Source organism: Pantherophis guttatus, chromosome 1 (assembly GCF_059756535.1).
Source record: "Pantherophis guttatus breed Tessera chromosome 1, ASM5975653v1, whole genome shotgun sequence".
Taxonomy (NCBI): domain Eukaryota; kingdom Metazoa; phylum Chordata; class Lepidosauria; order Squamata; family Colubridae; genus Pantherophis; species Pantherophis guttatus.
The window spans coordinates 342,147,025-342,168,957 of NC_142063.1; positions in this window are offsets into that span (position 1 = coordinate 342,147,025).

Here is a 21,933-nt window from a genome sequence, read left to right on the forward strand (position 1 = left end):
AAAAAAGCGACCCCCCCCAAATCATAAAATCATGCCTGGTCAAGTGGTGACCTACTTAAGGACGGACACAATTTAGGACCATAATTCAAGGTTTAATTGTCATAAATCAAGGACTACCTGAATTTTATTCTATAGTATGCTGGACTTGAGGCCTAATGCAAACTACAAGTAGTCCTTGACTTGCAACCATTCATTTAGTGACCATTCAAAATGACAACAGCGTTAAAAAAAAAGTGACTTGTGACCATTTTTCACGCTTATGACCCTTGCAGCATCCCCAGGGTCATGTGATCAAAACTGAGACGCTTGGCGTTGTAAAAGATTTGAGTTAAGAGATATAACGATGGGGGGGAAGGAAATGGGTAGCTGAACTGAATAAACGATAAATTAGGATTTATTATATAGTTTTATAGTGGAAGGTTGCTTTGAAATGTTATATTAATATACATAAAAGATTTGACTTAAGAGATATATGTATGGGGGGTAGTAAAAGGGTAGATTATGAGCAGAAATCGCTAAATTGGGAGATATAATAATATTATTTTAAATTAGAAGTTATTAGATAATGTTATAATAGAATGTCACTTTGAAATGTATAGTATAGTATAGTATAAGGGGGATATGATAATTTTATTAGAAAGAAAGGGTCAACATATGGGGATGGAGTAAGTGGATGTAAAGTATTATATAATCTGTTATGAATTTGGGTTTTAATATGAGGAAGTCACAGGGGGAGGGGAGGGGGGTTAGGGAGGAGGGGGGAAAAAGGGGGAAAAATCTGTATTTGAAAAACTTTTTCAATTAAAAAAAAAAACTGAGACGCTTGGCCACTGGCTCATATTTATGACGGTTGCAGGGTCCAGGGCTCATGCGATCCCCTTTTGCGACCTTCTGACAAGCAAAGTCAATGGAGGAGCCCGATTCACTTAGCGACTGTGTTACTAACTGGACAAATGCAGTGATTCGCTTAACAACTATGGCAAGAAAGGTCATAAAATGGGGCAAAACTCACTTAACAACTGTCTGGCTTAGAATGAAAACGTTGGGCTGAATTGTGGTCGTACGTCAAGGATCACCTGTATTTCCTCTTGCTATTTTTCCCCAACACAGCAACACAGGTTGTCACTGAGACAGGTGCATCTACTCTGGATCCTGGATCCTTTGCCCCATCTCTGATATTACAGTTGTTTTTAAGAATGATGGATAGAAATCTGTAAGACTTGCGATTTCCTTGCCATGTGTGTTCTGCAGTAATTAAAATTTGCATTTGAAATAATGGAATAGAATAAGAATAGAGAGGGAGGGGAGAGGAGAGGAGAGGAAGGGAAGGGAAGGGAAGGGAAGGGAAGGGAAGGGAAGGGAAGAGAAGAGAAGAGAAGAGAAGAGAAGAGAAGAGAAGAGAAGAGAAGAGAAGAGAGGATTGGAGGCGGCTATTTTAAATGTTGGGCTTTCTGCAGGTATTCCTGTTATAACAGTAACAGTATCAGAGTTGGAAGGGACCTGGGAGGTCATCTAGTCCAACCCCTCGCTCACGCAGGAGACCTGTACTAGGGATTCGAACCGCCGAATTGCCGACCTTTCTCATCTTTTCTACTGCCTTCTATTATTGGTATCATTATTATGATGATTATTCTGTTGTTTTGCATATACATTGAGAGCTTCTAAGTTCTACACTGTAGTCAAATTCCTTGTATGTCTAATAACATTTGGCCAAATATTCTATTCTATTCTATTCTATTCTATATTCTATTCTATTCTATATTCTATTTCATTCCATTCCATTTTCTATTCCATTTTCTATTCCATTTTCTATTCCATTTTCTATTCTGTTCTGTTCTGTTCTATTCTATTCTATTCTATTCTATTCTATTCTATTCTATTCTATTCTATTCTCTATATTCTATATTCTATTCCATTCCATTCTATATTCTATTCTATTCTCTATATTCTATATTCTATTCCATTCCATTCCATTCCATTCTATTTTCTATTCTATTCTATTCTATTCTATTCTATTCTATTCTATTCTATTCTATTCTCTATATTCTATATTCTATATTCTATTCCATTCCATTCCATTCCATTCCATTCCATTCCATTCCATTCTATTCTATTCTATTCTATTCTATTCTATTCTATTCTATTCTATTCTATTCTATTCTTCTGTTCTGTTATACTCTGTTCAATATTCTGTTCTGTTCTGTTCTTGATGCTTCCCCCCCTTTTTTTTCTGAAATAGACTTGCAGGAGCAGCTTACAAACACAAGGGGGCGCACCTGTACCTCAGACTGCTACAGCCACCCTTTTGATTGATGATGTGAATTTCGAATTTCCCTCCGGAATTGCTACAACAGGAGAAATTTTTGTTTGTCTGTTTGTTTGTCCAGAGACATTTCTCTTCAGCACTTAGCGATCCTTGGCTGATCTCAGAAAGCTAAGCAAAGGCAGGCTGGTACATCTTTGGATGGGGGACCACTCAGAGATCCTACAACTATAGACTGGGAAGAATATCAAAAAAGCACCTTCAGGACAACCGAGGAGCTTCTTCGGTTTTGACTGAATGGTGGAGAACGGAAGAAGAAGAAGTAGAAACTGAGGAAGCTTCTTGGATGAGAAGTGAAATGTCTTCAAGGAAAAACAAAGAAAGTCCAGTTGCCTTTTGAAAAAAAAAAGCATTTTGGGGGTCTCCGCCTTGATTTTGTTGGTCAAAAGAAACTTGAGCAGATTTTCAAGATGTTGTTGTTTTATTGTTGTTGTTTTCAACAATTGCATTGTTGAAATTCCAGTTGCATTCCTGACACCCCAGGGTTCTCTACCTGGTTGCTGGGTGGGCGTGGCCATGGTGGGCGTGGCCTAGTCGGCCTCCTGCACCACCGGGGGTGTGTGTCTTTGCCCTCCCCGGACTCTGGAGGCTTTCCTCGAGCCTCCGGAGGGCGAAAACAGCCTCCCCAGGCTCCGGAGGCCCTCTGGAACTTCCAGTAGGCCCATTTTTTGCCCTCCCCGAGCCTCCACACGCACCCTGCACTTACCTGCATCCAAAACGGGCCGCTTGGGGACTCCGGGGAGGGGAGGGGTGGGGTGGGTGGGGCCAGCCAGGAGTGGGATTTGGGAGGTTCTCCGAACTGCACAGAATCTTAGCTAGAGGTTCTCCTGAATCCCTGTGAACCCCCACCAGCCCACTCCTGTGAAGGTCTAATATGATGTTGTGGCCCGTCAGCAGCCTGTGCAGCTAGTAGCTGATTCAGACAGCGAGGAGGCTGGTGTGGTGCTGTGCCAGCAGCCTATGCAGCTGGCACTTGAGTCAGACATTGAGGAGGCTGGAGAAGATGTGGTGCCAGAGGCGGGGATTCAGTCAGGGCCTTCAGAACCTCCAGAAGCTCCCATAAGTGAAGAGGACGAAGAGGAGGAGCCTCTTCTCAATGCACGGGCGCGCAGAGCTGCCAAAAGGCAGGAGTGGCTCCTCAGGAGGAGGTCTCCCTGAGAGTAAGGCTTGGGGCTAATTGGCCACTCCCTCAGCCTATTTAAGGAGGAACGCCGACTGAAGCAATTTGCAGGGAACAACTTCGTTCACTCTCCTTCGCGTCCTGATCTTAGTGCTCTTATCAGTTTCCTGCAAATTGCTTCAGGGCTTTCTGCCAACCATAGTAAGATTACGATTATTTATTCTTTGGATTCTTATAGGCTTTAAGAAAGTTAATTAACAGCCTTTGTTTGAAAAAGACTGATTTAATTTTAGTAAACTAAGGTTTGTACTGACTTTGTGTGTGCTGCATTCTTTGGGGTCCGTAGCTGGGGCAGAACACATGAACTCATCTAAAAGGAGACTAGAATCATAGGGCTGGGAGGAACCTTAGAGGTCTTCTAGTCCAGCCCCCTGCTCAAGCAGGAGATCCTATACCATTTCAGACAAGTGACTGCCCAGTGATGACACACCCACAACTTCTGGTGGCAGGCTGTTCCACTGGTTAATTGTCCTCACCGTTAGGAAGTTTCTCTTTAATTCCACGTTGCTTCTCTCCTTAATTAGTTTCCCTCCATTCTTTCTTGTCTTGCCTTCAGGTGCTTTGGAAGATAAATTGACCCCCATCTTCTTCTTTGTGGCAACTCCTCAAATACTGGAATACTGCTATCATGTCCCCCCTAGTCCTTCTTTTCTCTAGACTGGCCAAACCCAAATCCTGCAGCCGTTCTTCGTATGTTTTACACATGTTCCAGGCCTTTCATCATCTTAGTTGCTCTTCTTTGCACTTTTTTTCCAAATACCTTATACAATCCCGTTGAATCTTTTTTTTTTTTTTAAAAAGCTCCAAGTATGGAGCATCCACAACTCTGCAGGACAAGGCTGTTCCATTGGTTCTTTGTTCTTACTATCAGGAAATTTCTTCTTAAAATTCATGTGGGAACTCTCCTTAATGTGATTTCTTCTGTCTAAGGGGTTTTTGATGCTCTCTGAGCTTGGTTGTTTCATTACCCAACTAAGTAATATCATCAGGGCTTGAAGGAAGTGACGAGTTTATAAAAAAGAGAGCAAACCCCACTCCCTTTTTAGCGCTGATGACGTTACTTAGTTGGGCAATAAAACGTCTGCAAGGAAACCACCATGCTCAGAGTGCACCAAGGAGCCCAAAATTCAACCCTGAGCTACAAACACTCTCCTCTATTAGTGCTTCTTATGTCTCTTTCAAATACCATCCAGCTGTATTGTTTGAACCCAGGGCCTACCTAAAGAGCAGCATCAGACCTGGTTATTATATATATTGCTTCTCGTCCAAGAAGCTTCCTCAGTCCTTCTTCGGTTCCATTCTCCACCATTCAGTCAGAACCAGAGGTGGGTTTCAGCAGGTTCTGACCAGTTCTGGAGAACCGGTAGCGGAAATTTTGAGTAGTTCGGAGAACCAGTAGTAAAAATTCTGACTGGCCCCGCCCCCATCTATTCTCTGCCTCCCGAGTTCCAGCTGATCAGGAGGAAATTTTGCAGTAACCTTCCCCTGGAGTGAGGTGGGAATGGAGATTTTACAGTATCCTTTCCCTGCTATGCCCACCAAGCCATGCCCACCACGTCATGCCATGCCACGCCCACCAAGCCACACCCACAGAACCGGTAGTAAAAAAATTTGAAACCTACCACTGAAATGGAGATTTTACAGCATCCTTCCTGGGGAGTGGGGTGGGAATGGAGATTTTACAGTATCCTTCCCCTGCCACGCCCACCAAGCCATGCCACACCCGCCAAGCCACGCTCACAGAACCGGTAGTAAAAAAATTTGAAACCTACCACTGGAATGGAGATTTTACAGCATCCTTCCTGGAGAGTGGAGTGGGAATGGAGATTTTACAGTGTCCTTCCCCTGCCATGCCCACCAAGCCACGCCCACCAAGCCATGCCACACCCACCAAGCCACGCCCACAGAACCGGTAGTAAAAAAAACCACTGGTCAGAACCAAGGAAGCTTCTTGGATGAGAAGCGAAAGGTCTTCAAGGAAAAACAAAGAAAGCCCAGTTGCCTCTTGGGGGAAAAAAAAGCACATTTGGGATTTCAATGTCGATGAATATTTTATGTTGGGAAATTAAATAGGCTTGTTTTGCGTTGCCTGCAGAAAAGGGGTTTTCTCCCCCCTCCTTTAACGGAAACTCCTGACTCTGTTACTTCTACCATTCTTTGTTTGCGTATTTGTTTCCTTTTTCTTTTTTTTTCGTGCAAGCTAACTTTAATGAGCAATAGTAATTAAAATGAGAATTTTGCCCCAATGGTGGCTGCGATTCTCGCGCTCTCCTCCAAGCACCGAGGAAGGAAAGAACTACGGTAAATCATGAAAAACCACTAATTAGTGTAATTTGCATACGCAGACCACTTGTGGCTCAGTAGTGGAAGGTGGAGACCACGTTTTGTCTTGATCGATGTGCATATAAAGAAAACATTAAGAAGAAAGCGGAGCTGTTCACTGGTTTTAAGGAGCGGAGCTGGCATTTTTTTAAAGAGAGGTTTCAGAGGAGTGTGGCGGTAGCTGGAACTGGGTACGTCTAGTGTGATAAAAAGAAGGACTAGGGGAGACATGATAGTAGGGTTCCAATGCTCCCGGTTCAGACCGGATCGCCCGATCCGGTAGCGATGGAGGCGGATGGTTCGGAGAACCGGTAGCAAAAATCCCTGGCCCCACCAACCCCCCCCCCTTGCCCAGCTGAGCCGCACAATCATCAGAGGCTTTTTTTTACTTTTAAACTTTTAAAAGCATTTTTTCTACAACCTCTTCGGCCGAAAAAATCCTTTTAAAAGTTATAAAAAAAAAAAAAGCCTCTGATGATCGCGCGGCTCAGCTCGGATCGTCAGAGGCTTTTAAAAGAAAAAAAAACCCTTTATTTTTCTTTTAAAAGCCTCTGACGATCCAAGCTGAGTTGCCTGATCGGCAGAGGCATTTAAAAGAAAAAAAGCCTCTGACAATCGGGCAACTCAGCTGGGATCGTCAGAGCCTTTGGAAAGCATTTTTTTACAACCTCTTCGCCAAAGAGGTTGTAGAAAAAATGGTTTTAAAAGTAAAAAAAAAAAAAATGGCCACGCCCACCCAGTCATATTACCCTCCCCCCCCATCAAGCCACACCCACAGAACCGGTAATAACAAATTTTAGATTTCACCACTGGTTTCAATATCTCAGGGGTTGCCACAAAGAAGAGGGAGTCAAGCTATTCTCCAAAGCACCTCACTGCAGAACACAAAGTAATGGATGGAAACTAATCAAGGAGAGAAGCAACCGAGAAGTAAGGAGAAATTTCCTGACGGTGAGAACAATTAATCAGTGGAACAACTTGCCACCAGAAGTTGTGGGTGCTCCAACACTGGAAGTTTTTAAGAAGAGATTAGGCAACCATTTCTGTGAAATGATATACGGCAGTGATGGTGAACATTTTCCAGACCAAATTCCCAAAGCGCGCGCCCGAACCCCCAAAATCAGGGATGAAATCCAGCAGGTTCTTGAAAACCAGTAGCGGAAATTTTGAGTAGTTCAGAGAACTGGCCAATACCGGCTCTGGCCAGGAATGGGAATGGAGATTTTGCAGTAACCTTCCCCTGCCACGCCCACCAAGCCACGCCCACCAAACCACACCACAGCTACTAAGCCACGCCCACAGAACCGGTAGTTTAAAAAAAATTGGATTTCACCGCTGCCCAAAATGCAATGCGCGTATGGGGGCTCCCGCACGCCCCTCATGCATGCACGGCAGAGACCCGAAGACCAGTTGGCCGGCGCACATGCGCAGCAGAGCTGAACTGGGGCAACGGTTTGCGTGCCAACAGAGAGGGCGCTGCGTGCCACCTCTGGTAAGCGTGACTTAGGTTCGCCACCACGGCTATAGGGAGCAGGGGGTTGGACTAGAAGACCTCCAAGGTCCCTTCTACCACTAGCCTGATTGATTGATGGATTGATTGAGGTTGTGCATAAAAAGTGTGCAAGGAAGTTGTGAATGCTCCAACATTGGAAGTTTTTAAGAAGATGTTGGATAACCATTTGTCTGAAGTGGGGTAGGGTTTCCTGCCTAAGCAGGGGGTTGGACTAGAAGACCCCCAAGGTCCCTTCCAACTTTTTTTTTTTTTGCCCTTCCTCCCTTCCTTCTGTCTCACCTTAAATCTCTGACTCGTTTTTTAAAAATCCCTTTAAATTGCCTCCTTAACCAGGTTTTTTTTCTTCTTCTGCCTAGCTGGGGCTTCTAAGCTTGGTCTCTTTGGGTCAAGATTAGTCAGTGCCTTGTCTGACGATGTAGATTTCTCTCACCCTTCAACTCCATAGCTGTTCTGTCCCCAACCCCACACGCACACACACCAACAGACATTCAGGAGTTAAAGACCAAACCAGCCGGCAAAATCCTTTTCCTTATGATAACGGTTTATTTAAACCGTTTTAAATAAATAAACTCTTTTAATAAAAAGAGTTTATTATTTAAAAAGAGGAGAGATAACTTCTCCCCACTTCTGGTACATCAAAAGAAACAGCTCAATAATTACGGAATTAATCAAGTCCAGAGATACTCCAGCAAAGTCTTAAAGCAAAAGTCCGGCAATGCAGAATGGCGTGGAAGCTTTCAGCTTTGTTCGCCACAAGGTTTGACTGGCCACCACGCTCCCTTTTATACCCTGTGGGGTGTGGTCCAGTGACTCAGCCTAATCTCAGGCACGCCTTTTCTTTTGTTGCGCGCGCTTATCTCTGCGACGCTGGCGTGGATCCAGCCAAGACTCATTACCCTCATCACTGTCCACCTGTGGCTGCGGGGACGTGCGTGGTCCCGGCCCTATCTCTTTCCCTTCGGCGGACACCGAAGGCATTGCCAGAGAGGAGGGTCCTGGAGAGGGAGGCCTTGCCAACTCCTCCCCTTCACTCTCGGAGTCCTCTCCTGACAATGACACAATGACACCGGAGCCACAACACTAGCTTTCATTCCTCGAAATCTCCTTTTTTCCTTCCCTTCTCCTTTGTTTCTATGAAAAGTCCCCAATTCCATTTCCCTTGCAGGCAGCACTTCATGGGCTAACCCATCCCATCTCCCCCTGCTGTGATCTCATTATCTTGTTTCCCCCTGATTACATTTGCATCTTATTAATTGCCAGCCCTAGACTCCAGATTCCTAGCACCCAAGTTGCCTTACATCTTCTAAATAAACCCCTGCCGGTTTCCACCATCTTCGTTTGTTTTCTCCAACCCTTTAACAGGGCGTCCTCAGCTTACGACCGTTTGAAGCAGTGGTGAAATGTAAAATTGGTTACTACCGGTTCTGTGGGTGTGGCTTGGTGTGTGTGTGGGGGGTAATATAACTGAGTGGGCGTGGCCAACTTTTTTTTTTTTTTTACTTTTAAAAGCATTTTTTCTACAACCTCTTAGGTTGTAGAAACAATGCTTTTAAAAGCCTCTGATGATCCCAGCTGAGCCACACGATCATCAGAGGCTTTTTTTTTACTTTTAAAAACATTTTTTTCAGCCAAAGAGGTTGTAGAAAAAATGCTTTTAAAGCCTCTGACGATCCCAGCTGAGTTGCCTGATCGGCAGAGGCTTTTTTTCCCCTTTAAAAACATTTTTTCTGTAACCTCTTTGGCCGAAGAGGTTGTAGAAAAAATGCTTTTAAAAATTAAAAAAAAGCCTCTGATGATTGCATGGCTCAGCTGAGCAATGTGGGGGCAGGGATTTTTGCTACCGGTTCTCTAAACCACCCGCCTCCATCGCTACCGGATCAGGCGAGCCGGTCCGAACCGGGAGCATTTCACCCCTGGTTTGAAGTTACAATGGCTCTGAAACAAGGGACATGCAACCATTCCTCGCACTTACGGCCATCACAGGTACATCCCTCGCCTTACGACCAGGATTGACCCCAAAATTCCTGTGGCTCAGCAAGATATCTGTTTTGCGACCGCTTTACGACTTTTTTCTGCCACTTTTGTTAAGCGAATCACCGCAGTTATTACATTATTAAACCCGGTTGTTAAGTGAATCCGGCTTTCCCATTGACTTTGCTTGTTGGAAGGTAGTCCTCAACTTACAACCACAACCCAACCCAGAATGTACGTTGCTGAGAAATTTATTAAGTGAGTTTTGCTCCATTTCAGGACTTTTCTTGCCACAGTCGTTAAGTGAATCACTGCAGTTGTGAAGTTAGGAACACGGTTGTTAAGTGAACTTGGCTTTCCCCATTGACTTTGCATGTCAGAAAGTTGCCAAAGAGGAATCACATGACCCTAGGATACGTCAACCATCATAAATATGAGTCACTTGCCAAGCGTCTGAATTTTGATCACGTGACCACAGGAGATGCTGCAATGGTCATAAGTGTGAACAACGGTCATAATTCACTATTTTCAGTGCTGTTGTAACTTCGAAAGATCACTGAATAAACTATTGTAATGACTATCTGTATTCCCACGATCATGTGATCAGAGTTTGGGAACTTGCAGGGGTGAAATGCTCTCGGTTCAGACCGGATCGCCCGATCCGGTAGCGATGGAGGCGGGTGGTTCAGAGAACCGGTAACAAAAATCCCTGCCCCCCACCCCCATGCCCAGCTGAGCCGCACGATCATCAGAGGCTTTTTTTTTTTTTTACTTTTAAAAGCATTTTTTCTACAACCTCTTTGGCGGAAAAAATGCTTTTAAAAGTAAAAAAAAAAATAGCCTCTGATGATCGCGCGGCTCAGCTGGGATCGTCAAAGGCTTTTAAAAGAAAAAAAAAGCCTCTGCTGATCAGGCAACTCATCTTGGATCGTCAGAGGCATTTAAAAACCCTTTTTTAAATGCCTTTTTTAACACGATAGCAGTGTTCAGATATCTCAGGGGCTGCCCCAAAGAAGAGGGAGTCAAGCTATTCTCCAAAGAACCAGAAGGCAGGATAGGAAGCAATGGGTGGAAACTAATCAAGGAGAGAAGCAGCTTAGAACTAAGGAGAAATTTCCTGACATTTAGAACAATTAACCAGTGGAACTACTTGCCTCCAGAAGTTGTGAATTCTCCAACACTGGAAGTTTTTAAGAAGAGGTTGGATAGCCATTTGTCTGAAGTGGTGTAGGGTTTCCTGCCTAAGCAGGGGGTTGGACTAGAAGACCTCCAAGGTCCCTTCCAACTCTGTTATTCTATTCTATTCTATTCTATTCTATTCTATTCTATTCTATTCTATTCTATTCTATTCTATTCTATTCTATTCTATTCTATTCTATTCTATTCTATTCTATGTTCTTCAAGTCCTCAAGAATCTTCTCCACTCCCAAAATTCAGAGCTTCCATTTTTCAGCTTTTCGGACCGTCCGGTTTTCTCAGCCAGATCTGACAAGTCGAAAAAAAACCCCAACAACATACACCCTGACTGATTTGTTTGGCCAACTTTTTAATGCCACCTGGGTTAAATTGTCTCTTTGTGGTCGGTGCGACGTCTTCAAAGCTTCATCAATGTTGTTACCGAATGCCAATTTTTTAAACCTGAGCGGAAAAGGGATGATTTTAAAAGACAGGGTGGCAGAGTAATCCTGTTAACTCTGTTTAATTAAATCTACATGTTAATGGCATCAAATGAATGTTGGGGTTTTGCTCCATTTTAGAGCGTGGTTCACAGCACGAGATGGAAAACACCAGTGGGAAAAAGTCACAGACTCCTTGGCCTAAAATAAACCTTGGAGGTTTTTTTGGTTAGGCAAACCGCCAACCGTCCTCGGCAGCCGCTCTCTGAGCTCTGGCCAATTTCTCATGTACAGAAGAGCGGTTGTTTGGTTTAATTTTCTTAATTGATCTTTTTGCTGCTGGATGCTATTTAAATCTAAGTGAGTAGGGCTCAGAGTGGAGAGGACTTCACCTCGTAGTAATTCCTGCCTGTGTGAAGTAGACGTTTTTCTCTCTGTGTTTTACGATTAGGAAAAAAAAAAAAATGAAATACAGACGTGTTGGCTATCAATCAAAAACCCCTTTTCAAATTTTCCTGAAGGTCGTTGGACCATCCAGCAGATGGTACACATAGTTCTCCACTTACGACCACAATGGAACCCAAAATTTCTGTTTCTAAGTGAGGTGTTTGTTAAAGGAGTTGTTCCCAAGTGAAGCCAGATCTGACCCTATGTAATTTACGCCCCAATCATGACCCTGTTTTCCCCCTCCCCTCAGGGTGTGTCATCAATCAGATCAATCCCCTCCGGAGGCTGTGGGTAACCTTGGGATACAGCCTTGAGAGAGATAAGCCTGGAATGTGCATCTGTCCTTGGCTGCTGTGCAATTTCATCAGTTTCCCATCCCTCTTGCTTATGGCAACTCGAGAGCAGGCTAGGGATCCTTTGCGAGTTGACATGAGTTTTGCCCCATTTTACGACCTTTCATGCCATGTTGTTAAGTGAATCTGGCTTCCCATTGGCTTTGCTTGTCAGAAGGTCTCAAAAGGGGGATCACGTGACCCCAGGGCACGGCAATCCTGTTGGTTGTTAAGCGTCTGAATTTTGATCGCATGACCATGGGGATGCTGCAACGGTCATAAATGTGAAAAATGGTCATCCTCAGTCACTTTTTTCAGTGGCCGTTGAATGGTCACTAAATGAACTGTTGCAAGTCAAGGACTACCTGTATATGATGATGCCAACAAAATGCCAAAGGTTGATGATAATCTGGGGGGTGGGGAGCAGAAAATGATTTTGAAAGAAACCCAGGAGTGTCCAGAAGATGGGTCAAAAAAGTCAAAATGGCAGCCCCCCCTCCTTTTTAACATGTATTCTATTGTGACCCCAGAGAAAGGGGCAATTTGCTTGTACAGGTGGTCCTTGACTTATAACGGTCCGTTTAATTACTGTTCAAAGACACAACAGCAGTGAAAAAAATGACTTACTGTTGTGGCCCGTACGCAGCCTGTGCAGCTGGTGGCTAATTCGGACAGCGAGGAGGCTGGTGTGGTGCTGCGCCAGCAGCCTGTGCAGCTGGCGCTTGAGTCAGACAATGAGGAGGCTGGAGAAGATGTGGTGCCAGAGGTGGGGATTCAGCCACGGCCTTCAGAACCTCCAGAAGCTCCTTTAAGTGAAGAGGACGAAGAGGAGGAGCCTCTTCTCGATGCACGGGCGTGCAGAGCTGCCAAAAGGCAGGAGTGGCTCCTCAGGAGGAGGTCTCCTCGAGAGTAAGGCTTGGGGCTAATTGGCCACTCCCTTAGCCTATTTAAGGAGGAACACCGACTGAAGCAATTTGCAGGGAACAACTTCGTTCACTCTCCTTCACGTCTTGATCTTAGTTCTCTTATCAGTTTCCTGCAAATTGCTTCTGGGCTTTCTGCCAACCATAGTAAGATTACGATTATTTATTCTTTGGATTCTTGCAGGCTGTTAAGAAAGTTAATTAACAGCCTTTGTTTGAAAAAGACTGATTTTATTTTAGTAAACTAAGGTTTGTACAGACTTTGTGTGTACTGCGTTCTTTGGGGTCCGTAGCTGGGGCAGAACACTTACAACTATTTTCACATTTACAGCCGTTACAGCATCCGTTTGGTCCTGCGAACGAAATTCAGATGCTTGACAAATGGCTCATATTTACGACCATTGCAGTGTCCCAGGGTCAGTGATCCCCTTTTGCGGCCTTCTGACAAGCAAAGTCAAGGGGGAAGCCAGATTCACTTAACAACCGTGTGACTCACTTAACAACTGCAGTGATTCACTGAACCCCTGTGGCAACAAAGCTCATAAAAACTCACTGAACCACTGTCTCAGAGCAACAGAAATTCGGGGCTGCCTTGTGGTCGTAAATCAAGGATTACCTTTATCTAAATTTCCCCCTCCCCTTTTTATGAGTTTTGATGTCTTATGCTAACCGAATATGTAATGCCGTTTTTTCTTCTTCTTTGTTATTTTACAGGCAAAAGGGAAAAAGAAGGAAGTGAGAAGACAATATCTCATATTCCGTATCGCAATAGTTAGGTTAATCAAAACTACTTCTGCGAACGAATTCAAGTCAAATGATATGATTTGACAGCTTTGTCTATTAGCAGGAAACAAACAGGAAATTAATAATAACCACGGCAGTAATAAGTTGGATAAGGCGGCCAAACCATTTCAAAAACAACTGGCTGACGGTATATAATAAGATATTCTGTAAAGTTTCTGTAAAGTTTCAGGTTTCTGTAAACTTTAAGTTTTTCAGGTTTCTGTAAACTTTAAGTTTTTCAGGTTTCTGTAAACTTTAAGTTTTTCAGGTTTCTGTAAACTTTAAGTTTTTCAGGTTTCTGTAAACAGAGGGATGGAATCAAGATCACGTGAAGTGTTAATACCACTTTATAATGCCTTGGTAAGGCCACACTTGGAATAATGGATCCAGGTTTGGTCACCACGTTGTAGAAAATATGTTGAGGTCCAGAGGAGAACGATGTAATTCCTCTCAGCCAAGGCTTCTGGTAGCCAACTCTTTATGATGTTACTTTCCCCACGTTCTTTTGGAATTATATTTGTATTTTGGTCTGTGACCGCAAATAAAAGTATTATTATTATTATTATTATGTTGAGGCTCTAGAAAGAGGGCAGGGAAGAGCAACAAAGATGATTAGGGGCAGTGGTGGGTTGCCCTCGGTTTGGACTGGTTCGCACGAACTGGTAGTAAAACCAGCAGGAGGCCCCGCCCACTGCCCCGGATATGTCATAATTGGCGATCTGCGCAATCCCGTTGCGAACTGGTAGTAAAGGTAAATAGAACACACCGCTGATTAGGGGACTGGAGGCTACAATGTATCGAGAACGGTTGCTGGAACTGGATATGTCTAGTTCCGTGATGGCGAACCTATGGCACGCGTGCCGGAAGTGGCATCCAGAGCCATCTCTCCAGGCACGTGAGCCGTTGCCCGTTGCTCTTCCGGGTTACGGCGCACCGGCTAGCTGGTCTTCATGAGTGTGGGAGTGGAGCACCCGGAGGCTCCAGCTGGTCCAGAATGCAGCCGCACGGGTGGTTATGGGAGCGACGTGGCGCTCCCATGTGACCCCCCTCCTGCGCGAGCTGCACTGGCTCCCGGTGGTCTTCCGTGTGCACTTCAAGGTTTTGGTTACCACCTTTAGAGCGCTCCATGGCATTGGACCGGGGTATTTACAAGATCGCCTTCTGCTACCAATAGCCTCCCACTGACCAGTACGCTCCCATAGAGAGGGGCTCCTTAGGGTGCCGTCGGTCAAACAGTGTCGACTGGCAGCCCCCAGGGGGAGAGCCTTCTCTGTGGGGGCACCTACCATCTGGAACGAGCTCCCCCCAGAGATACGGAGGATCCCGGACCTGCGTACGTTTCGTCGTGCTCTCAAAACTTTTTTATTTCAGCAGGCTGGCCTGGCCTAACTCTCCTCTTTTAAAATTTTAATTCGTGTGATTTTATAAATTGGGTGTTTTAATCTGTGTTTCGGCCAAAATATTTAATAATTTTAAGGGATTTTTAATATTTGTATTATCTGTATTTTATCTTGGCTGTTCACCGCCCTGAGTCCTTCGGGAGTAGGGCGGCATAGAAATTTGATTAATAAATAAATAAATAAATAAACTGGAAGAGCAGCCACCCAGTGCACATGCACGCACCAGGAAGATGATCTTCCGGTTTCCGGCATATGCATGCGCACCGGCCAGGTGGTCTTTGTGCACGCATGCGTGCCAGAAATCAGAAGACAGGTGGCCAGTGCACATGCGGGTGCCAGAAACCGGAATATCATCTTTCCAGAGCTCTCCGGGAGGCTGGTCTTCCGGTTTCCAGCACGCACATGCACATGCGCTCCCGTTTCGGCATTCGTTGTCGAAAAGGTTCGCCAACCCTAGTCTAGTTTAGTGAAAAGAAGGGCTTGGGGTAACATGACATCTCAGGGGCTGCCCCACAGAAGAGGGAGTCAAGCTATTCTCCAAAGCACCTGAAGGCAGGACAACAGGCAACGGGTGGAAACTAATCAAGGAGAGAAGCAACTTAGAACTAAGGAGAAATTTCCTGACAGTGAGAACAATTAACCAGTGGAACAACTTGCCACCAGAAGTTGTGAATGCTCCAACACTGGAAGTTTTTAAGAAGATGTTGGACAATCATTTGTCTGAAGTGGTATAGGGCCGTAATGGCGAACTTATGGCATGTGTGCCACAGGTTGCACATGGAGCCATATCTGTGGGCACGCAAGCATTGCCCTAGCTCAGCTCCAGCATGCATGCGTGCACTGGCCAGCTGATTTTTGGGCCTTCCGGACACACCGGAAGTTAGTCAGCAGCTCCTTCGGCAGTTTGAGCTTTCTGAGTTGGCGCAGAAAGAACATTCTTTGTTGTGCTTTTTTGATGACGTTTTTGATGTTAGCTGTCTATCATATTGGCACAGCCAGTGAAAGCCAACTCTAAAATATGCAAAACAAAACCTTTGCCAGACCAATTCTTGAATACAGCTCATCCGCATGGAATCGACACTGTATATCGGACATTAACACGATTGAGCAGGTCCAGAGGTATTTCACAAGAAGAGCACTCCTCTACTCACAATAGAATCCCTTATGCTACCAGGCTTGAAATTCTGGGCTTGGACAATCTGAAACTGCGACACCTGCGGTCCAATCTAAGCATAGTGTCAGGTTTCGATATCATCTCAAATAAATTGCACTCCCAAACAATTAATCTTTGCTGAAATATTCCATTTATTGAGTACGACAGATCTGACCCTGACTTCGTTGTAGTCGATACTAACCCTCTGACCCCCAAACCCTTCCCTTTCCGTTCCCCAATTCTCATCTTCTCATTGGCCATCTTCCAAGTCAGTCTCCCCAGCTTCTGACCTCACCCCACAGGAATGTTTCCCCCCTCCCATCCCATCTCTTAGGGGATATTATCTACAGAGAAAATAAGTAAGTGAAAAGTGAAGCCTCGTCTTTTTATGGCAGCATCAGAATGCTGACACATAGTACACAAAATTGTATGCTGCAACATCTTACCTGTCAACGACTTCTTCAGCTTCAACCACAATAATACACGGGCAAACAACCGATACAAACTCAAGGTAAACCGATACAAACTCGATTGCAGAAAATACGGCTTCAGCAACAGAGCGGTCTAATACCTGGAATGCTCCACCCGACTCCGTTGTTACATCCTCAAACCACTGGCGAAATGTAAAATTCGTTACTATCAGTTCTGTGGGCATGGCTTGGTGGGGGGGTAATGTGACTGGGTGGGCATGGCCAACTTTTTTTTTTTTTACTTTTAAAAGCATTTTTTCGGCTAAAGAGGTTGTAGAAAAAAATGCTTTTAAAAGTAAAAAAAAAAACAGCCTCTGATGATCACGCGGCTCAGCTGGGCAGGGGGGGGCAGAGAGATTTTTGCTACCGGTTCTCCGAACCACCCGCTGCCATCGCTACCGGATCGGGCAATCCGGTCCGAACTGGGAGCATTTCACCCTTGCCTCAAACCCTCACAGCTTCAACCTCAAACTGTCTACTGTGGACCTCACCCCATTCCTAAGAGGTCCGTAAAGGGGGCGTGCATAAGCGCACCAGCGTTCCTACCGTCCCTGTCCTACTGTCCCCATTTATTTGTACTCATTTCCTGTGTTCATATCCATGTTTATACCTATACCTGCTGTCTTCTACATGTTTGTCAAACAAACAAACAAAATAAATAAATAAATAAATAAATAAATAAATTAAATAAATAAATAAATAAATTAAATAAATAAATAAATAAATTAAATAAATAAATAAATAAATAAATAAATAAATAAATAAATAAATAAGAGTGAGTTTCCCACATTTATCCTGTAATTAAAAGAGCAAAATTTCCCTCCCCAGCTATCACAGGTCACATGGTCCAATCAAAGCAGCTGGCGGGCTCCCTTGACAGCGTCTGCCTCCTCCTACTGCCAGCTATTGGGATGACCTTGGTTCCCAGGGGAGAGCTCTTTATTTTGTCTACAAGATGGTCTAGCTCAGTGATGGCTAACCATTTTGCCGTCGCGTGCCAAAAGTGGAGAGAGCGTGGGGGTCATGTGTGCACGTGCCCACACCCATAATTCAATGCGCCCTGCCCTCACGCGCATGCACACACGACCCGCCCACTCGCCCCACTTTTGGCATGCGATGGCACGGTGGGCCAGGTAGACCCGTTTTTCGCCCTCCCCAGGCTCCAGAGGCTTTCTTGGAGCCTGGGGAGGGCAAAAACGGCCTTTCCCACCCCCCCGGAGGTCGGAAACGGCCCATTTCCCGACTTCCGGTGGGACGGGAAGGCCGAAAAATCAGCTGGCCGGTGCTCGCATGCGCACTGGAGTTGAGCTAGGGCAACAGATATGGTTCCACGTGTCACCTGTGGCACTCATGCCATAGGTTCGCCATCACGGATCTAGCTATTTTCCCCTCATCCTCCCCCCATAGTTCGTGGCAACTATGAAGCAGTACAAGATGGCTTCAGCCAGGTTCGATTCAGAGTTGACATGAGGCGGGAAAAAAATGAAACTTTGATTTTGAGTTTAATCGATGAGATAGGTTTGCTGTTATAGAAATGACTAATTTATACAATTATGGAAAAGTAAAAAAGTTGAGGTTTCATGTTAATGCCTTATTCTACTGCACCAAAGGGAGTCGGAAGTCAATGCCTTTTTTTTCTTTTTTCCTTTTTTTTCTACACTTTTCTCTTTCCTTTTACCTCCCCTATCTTTCCTACTATTTTCTTTGGCATTTTTGTATTTTTTTAATTATAAAAATTGAGGACTGCCTGTATTTAGTTTTTTATGCTCTATATCTCTGCTGACTTATTTCTGATAAGGTCATCTAACTCAGTGGACTGGACCTTATGGAGTTTTCCTGAGCCAGTACAGGAAGTCCTCGACTTACATCAGTTTGCTGAGTGACCGTTCGAAGTTATACCGGCACTGAAAAAAGTGGCCTACGACCATTTTTCACACTTATAGCCATTGCAAAATCCCTATAGTCACGTGATTTATATTCGGATGCTTGACAACTGACTCACATAATGACGGTCGCAGTGTCCCCACAACACACAATCCCCTTTTTGTGACCTTCTGACAAGCAAAGTCAACGGGGAAAGCCAGATTCACTTAACAACCATGTTGCTAATTTAACAACTGCAATGATTCACTTAACAAGTGTGGCAAGAAAAGTCGCAAAATGGAGCAAAACTGACTTCATAAATTTCTCACTTAGCAACATAAATTTTGGGCTCAGTTGTGGTCGTAAATTGAGGCCTGCCTGTATAGAGATTTAGGGTTGGGGATCTGGTGATCTCTTGAGTTTTGCCTACTGTAGAAAGTTAGCACCCACCCTTCTCCTAGAAGAATGAAATATTTTGGGAAATATTTAAAAAAACAGAATATTATATTTCCCTAAAGGAGAAACATGTTTTTAAAGGCAGCAAGCAACCACCAAGTCTTTCTTAATAGCCCTAGCAGGACTGGGCCAGCCTATCTACAAGACAAAAGATTCCAGGGTGATGGGATTAAGACATGGCCCTTCGGGACATAATAGGATTATCTAGTAGCAGAGCTCACTACATTTCATAATCTCCTAAGGACATTGTATTACCCAAGCAAACTTCAACCATACTTGACTCAGACAAACATAACCCAACATCAGGGGTGAAATCCAGCAGGTTCTGACAGGTTCTGGAGAACCGGCAGCGGAAATTTTGAGTAGTTCAGAGAACCGGCAAATGCCACATCTGGCTGGCCCCAGAGTGGGGTGGGAATGGGGATTTTGCAGTATCCTTCCCCTGGAGTGGGATGGGAACGGAGATTTAGCAGTTTCCTTCCCCTGCCACGCCCACCAAGCCACGCCCACAAAAAATTGGATTTCACCATTGCTCCACATGGCAGCATGGAAGTCTGACAACAGTCAATAGAGTACATGTTCTTGCACAGGAACAGGAAGCTCAAGTTCAAAGCCGAAGAGTAGGTATAAAAGCCATCCACTGTCAACTCCACGTGTTCAGCTGCCCAGAACCACCCATGTGCTTCGGCTTCACCATTAAACCATCTTTCCAATCAGCCTCCATGTTTCCAGTGTCTTTCTCCCGGCTTGGTACTGAACCAGATGGATATTTCTTTCAAGACTCCGACAACATCTCAAGAGCTATAAATGAAATGAGCTACAAGTCAGGTTTTTCATTGATAACCAACAATTCTTAAATCTTTTCATTGTGAGGTTATCTGTCCAAAAAAACAAAGGATTCCCTTCCTGCCTCAATTAAATATTTGTAAAAATGGAATAAACCAAGAATGGAAGAACTATTAAAGCCTTAAAATAATTGGTGAATCTCCTTTCCCCCGCCCCCCGTCTATCTTTCAAATATTTTTGTGGTTTGAGAAAAAAAAAATCCTCTTAGTCTGCTGGATCATTTTAATCATTCAGAAAGTGTCATACAAAACGCATGTAAATTCATATGCAAGAAGTTGACTGCAGAGCAATTAGTCCTTCATTAATATGCAAATTTGGTCCAATGCAAATTCGGTCGATGCGCAGGTTTGAGATAGGCAAGCCAGCCTTACACTGCACGAAAAACCAGATGCTTTTATTAACTTTGAAATGGAGGGATTTGGTTAATGATATTGTTGACAAGAAAAATGTGAATAAATTTGACGGCTGCCATCTTTCATATTAGCAAAGGGCTGCGGGGAGAAACGAAAAAAGACAAGCAAAATGCTGATTCCATTTGATAATTCTCCTACTCCTGAACTAAGAATGAGTGTCAGATCTGAAGTAATAACGTTAGACGTCTTAATATAACCATTCCGAGCCCTGAATTCATTTTCCAAGGCTATAATCATTTTTTCTTATGCGGCTCTTTCGATTGAGGAGAAAAAGCCCAGGCGTTGTAAACGCATATTCCACCTGGACATTTAAGATTGGAAAGTCAGGATATTTGCATTTGGAGATAAAATACAGGGCTCGGGAACTTTTAGAGGCAAGAACTTTCAGCCCCAAGTCATAAATCCCCTTTTTCAGGTAGGTTGTAACTTTGATAAGTGGCAGGTTGTAAGTCAAGGACTGCATGCATTTCAGCAAAATTCTCCCTGATGGACTGTGGTATATCTATTTGTTGTTTTCTGTCTGTCTGTCTGTCTTCTATCTTCTAACTATATGTCTGTCTGTCTTTTATCTAATTATCTTTTATCTTTTATCAAATTTATAGACCGCCCTTCTCCTGAAGGACTCAGGGCGGTGTACAGCCAAAGTAAAAAACATAGATACAAACATTAAAAACAATTTTAAAAGATATATATAAATTTGGCCCCAAAATTAAAAAGGAGTAACGAAACATATTAAAAAACATTTAAAAAGCATTAAGCCAGCCCGGCTTGCTGGAAAAAGAAGGTTTTAAGGGCACGGCGGAAGGCACCGAGGTCTTAGATTCTCCTTATCTCTGGGGGCAGCTGATTCCAGAGGGTAGGTGCCCCCACAGAGAAGGCCCTCCCCCTGGGGGCCACCAGTCTACATTGCTTGGCCGATGGCACCCTGAGGAGGCCCTCTCTGTGGGAGCGCACCGGTCGGTGGGAGGTCGTTGGTGGCAGCAGACGGTCTCGAAGATATCCAGGTCCTATGCCATGGAGCGCTTTAAAGGTGATAACCAACACCTTGAAGCGCACCCAGAAGACCACTGGGAGCCAGTGTACCTCACGCAGGAGATTGGACAACCATTTGTCTGAAATGTTATTAGATTATAGAATTTCGTGTTTGAGCAGGATTGGACTAGAAGACCTCCAAGGTCCCTTCCACCTCTGTTATTCTGTTATCCATCCATCCATCCATCCATCCATCCATCCATCCATCCACCCTCTACCTATATCTATCATCATGAGTCATGGTGGTGCAGTGGTAAACACTACTTCTGCTGACTGCCATCTGCTGGCAGTTTGATTCTCACCAGCTCAAGATTGACTCAGTCTTTCATCCTACCGAGGTGGGTAAAATGAGGACTCAGATTGTTGGGGCAAAATGCTGACTCTGTAAACCGCTTAGAGAGGGCTGTAAAAAGCACTGTGAAGTGGTATATAAGTCTAAATACTATTGCTATTGCTATCCATGCCTGCCCACCTGCCTGACTACCCATCTACCTACCTACTTACCTACTAAGGGTGAAATCCAGCAGGTTCTGACAGGTTCTGGAGAACCGGTAGCGGAAATTTTGAGCAATACGGAGAACCAGCATATAACACCTCTGGCTGGTCCCAGAGTGGGGTGGGAATGGAGATTTTGCAGTATCCTTCACCTGGAGTGGGGAGGGAATGGGGATTTTGCAGTATCCTTCCCCTGGAGTGGGGTGGGAATGGAGATTTTGCAGTATCCTTCCCCTGGAGTGGGGTGGGAATGGAGATTTTGCAGTATCCTTCCCCTGGAGTGGGGTGGGAATGGAGATTTTGCAGTATCCTTCACCTGGAGTGGGGTGGCAATGGAGCTTTTGCAGTATCCTTCCCCTGCCATGCCCACCAAGCCACAACATGCCCACAGAACC